Consider the following 12,183-nt stretch of genomic DNA (forward strand, 5'->3'; position numbering starts at 1 on the left):
AAGATGGTGCATTAGAAGGAAGAGGAAGAATTGGCTGTACCAACTGGAGAAGGGGAAAGGACCTTCTGAGAAAGAGAAGAGCTTGTGCAAAGAAGTGGAGGCCTGAGGGAGGATGGTGGTCTGCAAATACTGAGTTCAGTGTGTTGTCTTTGTCGTAGGTTGCTTGTGGGAAATAAAGCCAGTATTTGCTTTGCTAGCTGGACTAAGCTGGGCTATACTAAGTTGTCTGACCTTTATCCTGTACCCAACAGGAACTACAGAAGGTTTTAAAGAAAAGGAATGAAGTCAGATTCGTGGTTGAGAAAAATATTCTAGTAACTAAGTGGTGAATAGAATGAAAAGTGGGGAGGCTGATTGGGAAGCATTTATAATAGAAGGGTATAGGGCAAGTAAGTATTGGGAAGCAGGCAGTGATTGTGATGTCAGAATCAATTTGAATGGTGTTTAAGAGGTAGATCTGGAACTCAGTCAAGCAAAGATTGTTGAAGAGGATGAGCTTGAGAGACTGGATGGATTTTGGGAATGTTAATTATGGGAGGGTATAATCTCTTAATGCTCTTTTAAAGATTTTGCTCTTTCCTTAGTGACAACTCAATAAAGTTATTATTGTTCAGAGATTACGTGATTAAGTTGACATATACATATATGTTTTTTCTTCAAATTTGGCTGTTTGAACCTGTCTCTGTGGTATAAACACTAATTCCTTTCTAGATTTATTTATTTGGAAGTTTTTTGGTCTATAAAAATTACTCTGAAAAAAAAATTACTCTGGTGTTTCTGGTCTTGAGTTAAATACACTTATAATTGCCATCGGGGTTCCCGTGGCATCATCGCAGCTGGAGGTCTGGTGGGCTTTTGTAAATGGCATTTGGAAGAGGGATTCGGCCAAAGCATTAGCAGTCTTTTGTATTGTTTCCATCTGCTTTTTGTCTAAAGAGACAAGTGCTGGGATTTTATTTATTTAATAAACTTTGTTTGAATGAGCTAATTTCCCCACTGTCTGGAATTACTAAGGGAAAACATGAGCGTTTACTTCAAGGACTTATTCTATCCATTCCTTACTTGAGTGGGAAGCAGCCACTTCTGTAGCCACCAACTACCTGATATTCTAGTCTTTTCTGTGATTAAATTAGAAAAATAATCTCTTTGTGAACTTGTCTGCTTTTGGCATGAGGTCACATATTTAAAGAGCAATCTGCAGTGAGATATGTTGGCCCCATTTTCTGTTTATTTTCTAAAGAAAGAAAAAACAGATACATTTACATTGCAGAATTCTTTTTGAGGGCCTGTTGTGTGCCCAACTCTTGCATGACTTTCTTTTATTTCACATTCATACTAACCCTACTTGAGAGTTGTTTTTCCCCTCACTTTGCTGTTGAAAACAGTGTTTCAGAGAGTTTAAGGAATCTATACAAGTCCCATAGTAGTTAATATTAGAGGTTGTTTTAGACTCAGGTTTTCTGACATGAGACAGAAGCTTTGAAACTGTCTCCATTGCCCCCATGGCTCCACATAGAACAGAGGGCTTCCAGATGCTGATAAAATTGATGAAAAGGGAAGGTAAAAGACTAGATGTCAGCTGGAAGGTGTGGCAGTTGTGCTGTGAAAACCCACCAAAGGGAAGATGTTTCAATTCTTCTTTCACTTAGGATGGAAATCCTCAGTGACTTATGGCACCTGAGTATATCAGGACTTCTTATTTCAGAAAGTTAATGGTCTTCTGTCCTCTCACTGTCAGTGTGATGTATATAACCACTGATAGTGGACTCATTTGTACAGTTGGCAGATATGGGAGCAATTAGTTTCACTCACCTTGCTTTTTAAAAACCGTGATAATTTTGCACTCTCTTTGTGAAATGGGTAAGTTCAGAAATCAGTTTTGGTACTATCTGTATTAAAGCAAGGCATAAGCAATTGCCCCTTCAGCAGATTTAATTCCCGGCTTCAGCTTTAGTCTGCAGTAATCTTAAATTAGACTTTTTGTTGTATGCTTATAACCTCAGGGATTTTATCTGCTGCTGTTGTGGTCTTTTGAGGAGGATTCTCCTATTGCAAAGGATGTCTACAATATAATGAATGGCAAGAAGTATCAGGAGGCTTTTGAGTGCTTAAACCCATCTGAGGTTTGTTAATTTTCCGGATATGGGTTAACATGGTTCCATGAATAGGCACAAGGCCTAGAGAGTAGGATTAGGAAGGTTTCCAGGGGCTCTGAACTCATGTCAAGCAAGACTGGTATGCTAGGCAGCTAAGACAACTGAATAGGGAAAGGACTTTGAAAGTGCTTTATCTCAATGCATAATGTTTGTAAATTTCATTTAATTAATTTACAGCTGCAGGGCTCATGAGGCTGAAATTAAAGTTTTGCGAAGTTTCGATAAGGTGGCAGCCACACGAGTTTGATTAGCAGTGGATGTTTTGGAAATGAGTTGACAGCAATGCAAAAATAGAAGGTTTGAATTTCAGGAGTATGTTGGCATTGCATGTGCCCATTTGATTAGCCATGGAAAGCCCATTGCTTTCCACCTGTTGCTACAAGCATTTCTTCCCTCTGTGTGTCTTCTCCAAGGTAACCTCTAGCATTGGAATAAGCATCCTTTGTAGTTAAGTCTTATCAGCCCATTGCTCTTAGTCTGTTTTATTAGTAATAGATCAGTTGTCTGAGTTATTCTTTCTACAGCCATACAACATACTGTTTAACCTTTCTTCCAGATATCAGACATTGCAGTAAGGTGTTTCTCCCTGTAAAGGTTGAGGCAGCAGAGGTCCTTTCATGTGGAGTTCAGGAGTTTAGTTGTATCAGTTATGGCTGAAGGGTCACAGATAAGGGGGCACAGCACGTTTTCACATAATATTTAATGTACTAGAGTCTTCACACTAGCATTTATCATTGTTGATTTTTAGTGTTTTTTTGGTGAAAGGAAACATTACCCTACTCCTCAACAGGAAAGTTTCATTCTACTAAACAGGATGTAGTGCTCACAGAGATTCTTTGCTTGACTAAACTTTAGTCAGGCTCCCGAACTCTGTCCCCAGCAGGGCCCATCTGTGTACTTCCTTATAGAATCTCATTTTGGCAAGAACACTGCTAAGTCAATTTAGCCAGAACCCCAATCCTTCATGTCTGATCATCCTCAATATCTGATGGGGTTCCTTATCCTCCCTGGGATGATGTCTGATCATCTTGGCCTATCTTCAGCAAGAATTCTGTTAGGATGGTGTAGTCAGAATCTCCCCATGCCTGTGGTTTTTCCTCTTAATAATTTTCATTCACTGACTCCCATCCTGCTCTTTGGCTATAAATTCCCACTTGCCCATGCTATGTCCGGAATTGAGGCTGGGGTCCTGACTGAGATCTCTTTCTCCCCATTGCTGTAGTCCTGATTTAAAAATATTTTTATCTCTACTATCTAGCTCTGCTTTTCCTTTGACAGTAGCCTATTTAAAAAATGACATAGGTGCAGGAAGGGGAACACAAGGGTTGGGGAAGGACATAGAGTTGGTTTCAGCTGTATCTGTAATTGTTTATCATGGGGAGGAAAGGTCTCAAGCGAATATAGAAGGTAAATATGAAGAAAATGGTTCTGGTACAATGGAATTTCTTATTTTACTCCCTTTGCTTTTTAAACTATCTTGCGAAAGCCTTGTGTTTTTTTTTCTTCCTGTTTCCAGTCTATCACAGACAAATATTGTCCTATTGCAAAATGACCCACCTGCAGCTCTTGCCCTGTGTGTCACTTATACACAAGTTCCATGAGACCCTAATCAGCCTATACCTTCTTCAGTGAGACAAGCCCACTGATCTTGCATTTGCATGTATCAGCTGTGTCGCATTGCTATAAAAGTTTCTGAATACTTATTCTTTATTTTGGTTCTGATCTCACAGTGGACCCATAGCTGTCTCCAGTGAATAACATACTCTGAGTAACAGTGTTCTAGTCTTTGTATGCCATGAATGTTTCATATTAAATGTTTAAATCATTTTGGACATATTTATGTTTTCACAGTATTTTATGTTAAATCATTTACCTAATTCTGCATATTTGCTCTTACAAGTGGGTAATTCTTTGAGGCCACAAATTTGTCTTCATCCTGGAACTTTGTTAGGTGTTCCTGAAAATCAATAAGACTGTTCTTGCCTTTGAGGGTTTGTTATGTAATGAAGATATTTAATTCACAAGCATTTTTTCTTTTTAGCACTTGTTTTGCCTCTGGCTTTATCTTAGCCAGTAAATACTCAAAGATGTGTAATTCATAGACTTTTCTTTCAAAGGAGTTTTCATTTTAGAGTCGGGCTAGAACTAATAGTTTGTGTTCCATACCAGGCTTGTAAGATAAATACTACAGGAACCCTGAAAATAGTCATGATTTGTAATTGGGCAGGTTGAAAGTGGCTCATCTGAACTAGATTTTCTTGAAGGATGAGTACAGATTTTTCCGGTTGACAGAGGGATAAAATCAAAGGAAAAAAGCATGAGCCAAAGTGAAGAGAGATGGCACGCCACAGCTTGATGAAGAGTGATCAGCAGATGGTTGGGTTCTAGAATTCACCCAGGGAAGTAAGGTTAGAAAGGCAGAATGGAGCAAGACAGCATAAGGCTTTGATTTTCACACTAATGATTTTGAGCTTTTCCTTACTCACCTGAAAAAATTTTAAGGCATGATGGTTTTGGTTAGAGTCCAGGCAATATAAAGAGTGGATTACTAAAAGGAGAGACTAGAGGAGAAGAGATTGGTTAAGAGGTTGTCAAAATAGTCTAAGTGAGAGGTGATAATGACCTGAACAATAGCAGTGGCTCTGGGAATTTAGAGGAGGGAAGAAATCTGCGGACTGTCTCAGAGGTGAAAGTGAATGAGTGGGTTTGGGAAGAGAGAGGGGCCAGGTGAGGAGCAGGAGCTTTTTCTTTTACATGGACAAACTGAATCACAGGGAGGGACATGTTTTCCTGTGGATGAAGATACAGGTGATTTTTGCATTCAAGAAGAGAGAGAAGTATCACTCTCGATGGCTGTAATATTCTCAACATAATCAACATTATAGTGTAAGAATTAAAATTAAGGACAGTGGAAAAATATAAATTTGCATTAGGGAATGTGGCGGGGCCTTCTATATTATAACAGCTAGAATCTTTGACATATAGTTTTCTGATGTACACCTTTAGTTCTCATGTTTGAATTCCATATATTTGTTTGTTCATTCTTCAATATTTGTTGACAGATTAGCTTGTAAGGATCACTGTATTATAAGCCAGGGATAGAAATATAAGACATAAATCCTGCCCTCAGGTAGCTCGCTTCCTAAAGTGGAGGCCGGGCACTTAAATATAGCAATGTGGTTAGACTCACAGAAGCTGTAGCAAAATTAGCAAATCTTGCTAAGAGTATGGGGCTGTGAAAGTCACTGGAGGAGAATAGTTGTCGATTTTTGTTTTTTGTTTTGACAGAGACAGGGTCCCCTTCTGTTACCCAGGCCGGAGTGCACTTGTGTAATATAGCTCACTGCAGCTTTAAAAACTTGGGTTTAAATGATCCTACCGCCTCAGCCTCTGGAGTAGGTAGGATTAGTTTTTTTATTTTTCTTTTATTGTAGAGATGAGGTCTCACTTTGTTGCCCAGGCCAGTCTCCCACTCATGGCCTCAAGCAATCCTCCTGCCTCAGCCTCCCAAAGCACTGGGGTTACAGGCATGAGTCACCATGCCCTGCCTAGAATAATGTTAAGAGATGAGAATGTGCTAGTTGGTGAAAAGAAGAGAGACTTTCCAAGAAGGGATTGTAGAGTTTAGGGGAAGAGATGGCTGGGCCAGATTCTCAGAGCTGGGTACCATATTACGTGTGAGAATTTGTGGTTGAGTGAGAAAGAGTGGAAGAGCCATTGAAGAGTTTAAGCGGAGGAGTGAACCAAACAAAATGGAGGTTCAGTGGGATTGTGCTGGCCATTGTGGAGAATGGGATCTGAGACATAGAGGATAAGGGACACCACCTGGGAGACAGTGCAGTGGTTCAGGCGAGAAATAATTGGAATCAGCTAGAGCAGAAATAGTGGGGATAGACTACAGAGTTAATAAATAGAAGGTAAAATTGGTAGGGCATCAAGATGGATTCAATCCACAAAGCAGGAGAGAGGCAAGTGGTTCGAGGTGACACAGGTTCAAGCCTGAGCTACTTCAATAGTGGAAGCATTGCTAAGAGTCTGTGGGTGTTGGGAAGAAGGATGATGCCTTCAGCTCTGAAAACCATATGGGTTCCTGGAGAGCTTTGGCAGGCAGTTATGTACTCATAAACAAAGGTCTGTGGAGAAATTAAAGCCGGATAGAACTTTTGGAATCATCAACATTTAGGAATAGATTGTTAAAATGGATAATGGAGGTATTTACATAGGCGGAACAAAGAGAATTTCAAACAACCGCATCCTGTTTAATTCCTCAGTTAAAATTTACCAACAAACATAAAAGGTAGATGGGTTGCTTTCAGCGCATTGAGCTCAGAAGACAGAATAAGGCAATTTATGTGTCACTGGTTAATGTTTATCATATGCTTGTCTACCAAGAAAAGTGAAAAGATACTAAAGAAAAAGGGAATCTTTTCATACCTTGAGCTGTTGTGTTGAATACGTTTTTAAATAAAAAGAAGCAAAGAGAAATAACTTGAGAACAAGAACCTAACCATATATTAGCATAATTTATATGCCATAAAATATCATTTTAAATGTACAGTTAAATGATTTTTATAAAATTTACATAAGCCATATTTTTTAAAGTATAAAAAGACAGTTATGAGCTAAGCTTTTAAGCACTGTGATGATTGAGAGTATGGTAAAAATACTGCAGGTAGCATTTAATTAGGAGAATTCCCTGCCAGTTGGAAGATGTGGATGGGGATTGGCAGAGGTTAAAGGAACACTCATTTTGTGCCAGACACTATGCTGGAAGAGGTGCAGATAAATGGGCAGAGTCTGGGAGCATTTTAAGCAGTATTTAAAGGATAATGTCCTGTCCCCACTAAGCCATTGATATTAATGTGATAATTTTATATTTGTTCCTGTTTTCTAACTTTAGCTCTAGGAAAATAAAGGGTTATACTAGCATTGCAATTATTTTCTCACATTAAAAAATTTTATTTGGCTGCCTCTAATTGGAAGTGCGCGCGCACACACACACACACACACACACACACACGCACTTTGACGACAGAGTCCAGCTCTGTTGCCCAGGTTGGGGTGCAGTGGTGTGATCTTGTGTCACTGCAACCTCTGCCTCCCGGGTTCAAGCAATTCTCCTGCCTCAGCATCCCGAGTAGCTGGCATTTCAGGCACTCACCACCATACCCTGCTAATTTTTGTATTTTTGTTAGAGGTGGGGTTTCACTGTGTTGGCCAGGCTGGTCTCAAACTCCTGACCTCATGATCTGCCTGCCTCAGCCTTTCAAAGTGCTGGGATTGCAAGCTTGAGCCACTGAGCCTGGCCAGAAGTACATATTTTAAACTGAACCAACCCTGACTTCTCAGGAAATTGTGGACAGAACTTCACATATTACAAGCTTCTTAATCTGTTAAAAAAAAAAAACCCTCAAAATACATATTATTAGTGGTATATTTATTTAAAAAAGTTATATTTATCCAGTTCCTGGAAGACACTGAAACTTGATAATTTCTTTTTTTTTTTTTTTTGAGACGGAGTCTTGCTCTGTTGCCAGGCTGGAGTGCAGTGGCTCGATCTCAGCTCACTGTAACCTCTACCTCCCCAGTTCAAGCGATTCTCCTGCCTTAGCCTCCTGAGTAGCTGGGATTACAGGCACACGCCACCACACCCAGCTACTTTTTGTATTTTTAATAGAGATGGGGCTTCTCCATGTTGGCCAGGATGGTCTCAATCTCTTGACCTCGTGATCCGCCCGCCTCAGCCTCCCAAAGTGCTGGGATTACAGGCGTGAGCCACCGCGCCTGGTCAAACTTGATCGTTTCTTTACTATAGTGACCTACAGCATAAGCTAAATGGTAGTTTTTGTTGATTGTGCTTTATTTTTTTTAATAGTGAGAAGTAGTTTCCCTTCATGATCGTAGCCTCCTCCATAGTAAGACTGCATGGACAAGAAGTTGCATAGATCGCTTAGAGAATAGAGTATTCGTGGGATCTTTCTGTAACTTGTAAGCAAAGGAGGCTCTGGGTTTGCTGAGGATTGTCCTCTGGGGATTTGTATTCATTTTCTCAGAGGAGTACTGGCCTAGAATGCTCAGGAATACGAGAAATGAAAATGCTAGGAAAGAGGATGTGGCAGAGCTGACCTTTTCACAACCCTGAAGGTGAGTGTCTTCTGTCTTGGGAGGATGGTGACGAGGTTGAACTTTGAACCAGAACCCTGGTCTCTTGAGCCAGATTTGTCCAGTCCTGAGAGTCAGCAAGCAGTGTGGGAGAAGAGGAAGTAAAGGTTGCGGGTAGATCTGTGGAAAACGTGAGCTTTGGTATGGGTTGACATAGGCATTGCCTGCTGGTGTGGTAATGGCTCAGGGGAGACGTCCACAGACTTTTGAGTGACTTGTGAGTGGGGCCATCTGACTCATGCTGCCAGACAGTGGCAGGTCACAGTTGACATGTGTTTTCCCATTTCTTCAGTAACTTCCTGGCTTTTCCACAAAAATGAACTCCCTCTTAATCATCGTTTCTGTAGTCTATTGAGAGTATGAAAAGGTTGTACTAATCTAAAATAAACTTTTTTTTTTTTTTAATGAGTTGAGGTCTTGCTTTGTCACCAGGCTAGAGTGCAATGGCACAGCCATAGCTCACCACAGCCTTGAACTCCTGGGGTCAAGGGATCCTCTTACCTCAACGTCTGAAGTAGCTGGGACTACCAGCATGAGCTACCATGTCTGTCTTCCTAAATATTAGTGCCAGCAAAACAGTTAAGAAGGGTGAATATGTTAGGTAAATAGAACCTAGCCCATTCCGAAGGTGAATAGAATTTAGTATTATTTCAAACCACCCACTCCAGTTTTTCTCTTGGCATGGAGAATTCAGAGCTGCATATGAGTGCTGGGCTGTCCATAAATACTTACTAGTCATTGTACTATTAAAGTTATTTAATGATTTAATCAGAAAGGACTGCCTTTGGATTTCTGATGAGATAATGAGAATTGGCATTTAACAAGTTAATTGGAGTTGGAAAGAGCTATTAAAAGGCCATGAGAAGGTCTTTCATGAAACCCTTGAATATGCTTCAGTCTGAAGATATAATTAAATTATGCCAAGGGTGTTTTTTTTCCTTTCGTTTTAAATCACCCATTAGGATCATCTAATCAGCTTCCTGAATGTTGCTGCAGATTAAATTATTATTAACATCATAATGTTGGAATTTTAATTTTTTCTCTCCAGTTGCCAGTGAATCCAGTGTTTAACAGTCAGTAGTTTTTCTCAGCCCCATTGGGACCAAACCAAAACTAGTCTTAAATTTTATTTACATCTTTTTGGTTTAAAACTTTATTGTTCAGGACATTGGTGACAGTGCTAGTACTCAGTTTCAGTCACTGTTCCATTGCCTACCGAGGATGGAGTTCTGCTTCTTTTGAACAGATAGCCTTGCTTTATTCAAGTGTCCCATGGAAATCAGTTTGTTGCCACAGAGAAGCAGATGGGTAGATACAATGGTAGAATTTTGCTGTCCCTTCACTAATAATTTAGAGAACTGTTTCATAGCTAGCCATGAAACAAACAAATTATTTGTTTCAATATAGATGAGAAATTGAACGTTAACTTGCCAGATAGGCCCAATACAAACTGGCTATTACCATTTATTTTCAACTTGTCAGTCTAGTACAACCAAAGAGATTAAATCTGATAGTTGAAAACTATTGTAGGTTTCTAGCATTATTTAAAGATGGAGACTGGTTAGAAGAGGTTGGCTGGAAAAGGGTGGGAGAAAAGCAAAACATGACACATTTTCTTCCTTTAATGACCAGAAATACTGCTATTCCCAGAGATTGCCTAAAAATAGTTTGGCAAATGACATTTTCATTATTTTTGGAACTTCTTTTCAATATTTTAACGTGTTTATGTGTAAGCCTGAAAGGATTACAAATGTGTGTGTATCTGTACATATATATGTACATATAACTGCACATATCTTTCTTCATATAATGTGTTTTTCAAAAGTTCAGTATAATAAAATACTTATAATTTAAATACCATTTTAATAGGACAAGGGTAGCTGACTGTCTAAAGAAATACAATGTCACATTCTAAGTGATGAACATAATAATGTAAAATTTAGAATAATATAGATAAAGTAAGGCATTCAACCTCCGAAAATTTCTAAAATTTTGTCATCTTCATACATTGTAAGTGAAATAAAATATTACAGGAAACTTTTTTAAAAAATATTTTTAAAACTAAATAATAGCTCCATACTTACTGGCTTTAAATATTGAAATGTTCAAATAGTGGGCTTTTTCTAAATGCACAAAATACAAAATATTTTCTCCTAAAGTCCATGGTTGGTGCCTTTTGGTCTTTATGAACTCTCTTCACACAGCAGGATTTTGAACATATGCAGGATACTGGGAAACTCAAGTCATTCCGACGGGGCTTTTGATTTAGGACTTTCTTAGATTGACAATGACTGAATATTTGAAATAAACCTATTGGCATATTAATGTGAAGGTTAGTAGTTTTGGAACTAATGCTATCATTTTTCTTGTTCTTGATATGCATCTGTACATTGAATTATGGTGTCTTTTTGGGTGTGGGTATAGATATAGTTTTCCCTGATTAATCATTACCTTTTTTGAGGGCATGTATTTGTATCTTGTTTATCTTGATGGAAATAAAATATAAAAATCAGTGTAATGGTAACTTATAAATAAGTAGACACAGGAAGGAAAAATAGGGTTGCAGCAAAAACAAAACAACAAAACTAAGGATGGTGGAAAAGCAAGAAGGTAAATTTAACGTGGACAGGACTCTGTAAAATGTAACCGAAACTAATGTGGTGTACTTCTGATACCACGTAATTTTAATCACAAAATACACTTGGGAAGGAGATAAATTCTCAAAGAAAACCAGCTAGATTTAAGATTGTCACTAGGTAAGGCCGATGCAGGTGCCAAACAAGGTGATTTAGGTCTAGGACACCAGACATTTCTCTACATCATGTTGATATGACAGGTCAGGAGGTAGATATCCAAGTCTGAGTGGGGCGTGAAGCAGAAGGTATGTTGTCACTTCACAGGGAGTGGTACAGCCCTCTCCATGGAAAATGGTTGGAAACGGGTAGAGTTGGGGGGTTTGGAATTAAAGCTCAAAACAAAGGAATGAGAGGTTTTGGACAGGTCTATTTGAGCACTCTGGAATACTACAGAGCTTTTGGTTTTCCAGCTAACTCTGACCAAGCCAATATAGTTTGCATATGCATGCTGGCATCCACTGGTTATCTTTATTACATGGAAAAAATTTTGGCCTGGGAAAGATGGGTAGGCTGTCTCTCCTGGAACCTTGTCTGAGGTAGCTTGAAACTGTCTAGGCAGCCTGCTGCTTGCCATGTACTTCCTGCCTTTGCTATCCCTTCAGATGGTTGAATTCACCCAGAGTGAGGCATAGAACAGGGAATCAACATAGTTTATCACCCCCTCCCTATTTATTGTTTTCTTAATTTGTGCCAAGCGCTGAGCTCCTCTGAGGGAATGGATTGCTATGATTCTGTCCCTGGGGAGAACACATGAGATCAGAATGATGTTTCTTTGTTTGAACAACTATATTTTTCATGTGTTCTATGCATTTTCCAAATATTTAAGAATTTAATAAATATTTGTAATGAAAGAATTTTTAATAGACCCTGTGCAGCAACTATAAATTGAATGTCTATGTTATGAGTCTTACTGGATTATGGATTACTGGATTATGTATGAGAAAATGGAATAAACAAACCAAAGACCTGAATAAATAATATCTAGGTGCTAGCAGAGTATCGTCATTTTGTTATCTTTGATAAGATGGACAGATCATTTGCAGTTGTTGCATGTCTCTTCCCATAAACTGTACTTGTTTTCGGGTAATTGGAAATAGAGTTACAATGATAAACATTTGCAAGGACCATGAATCCTTTTGTTCAACCAAAGTTAGTTCTGGTGTCTTTTTCATATATATTGTCTGAGGCTCAGAGTTTCAGTGTATTCTAGTTAGGTCTTTGTGGTCAGG

The 12,183-nt window shown here is 38.9% G+C and overlaps 1 protein-coding gene across 2 annotated transcripts in view; it reads left to right on the plus strand.

The window, feature by feature from the left end:
- Nucleotides 1-12,183, plus strand: part of SMYD3 (SET and MYND domain containing 3) — a 709,642-nt gene that overhangs the window by 382,426 nt on the left and 315,033 nt on the right. The window lies entirely within an intron of this gene.

This window comes from Sapajus apella, unplaced genomic scaffold, assembly GCF_009761245.1.
Source record: "Sapajus apella isolate SASKATOON/1434 unplaced genomic scaffold, GSC_monkey_1.0 scaffold49, whole genome shotgun sequence".
Classification (NCBI taxonomy): Eukaryota; Metazoa; Chordata; class Mammalia; order Primates; family Cebidae; genus Sapajus; species Sapajus apella.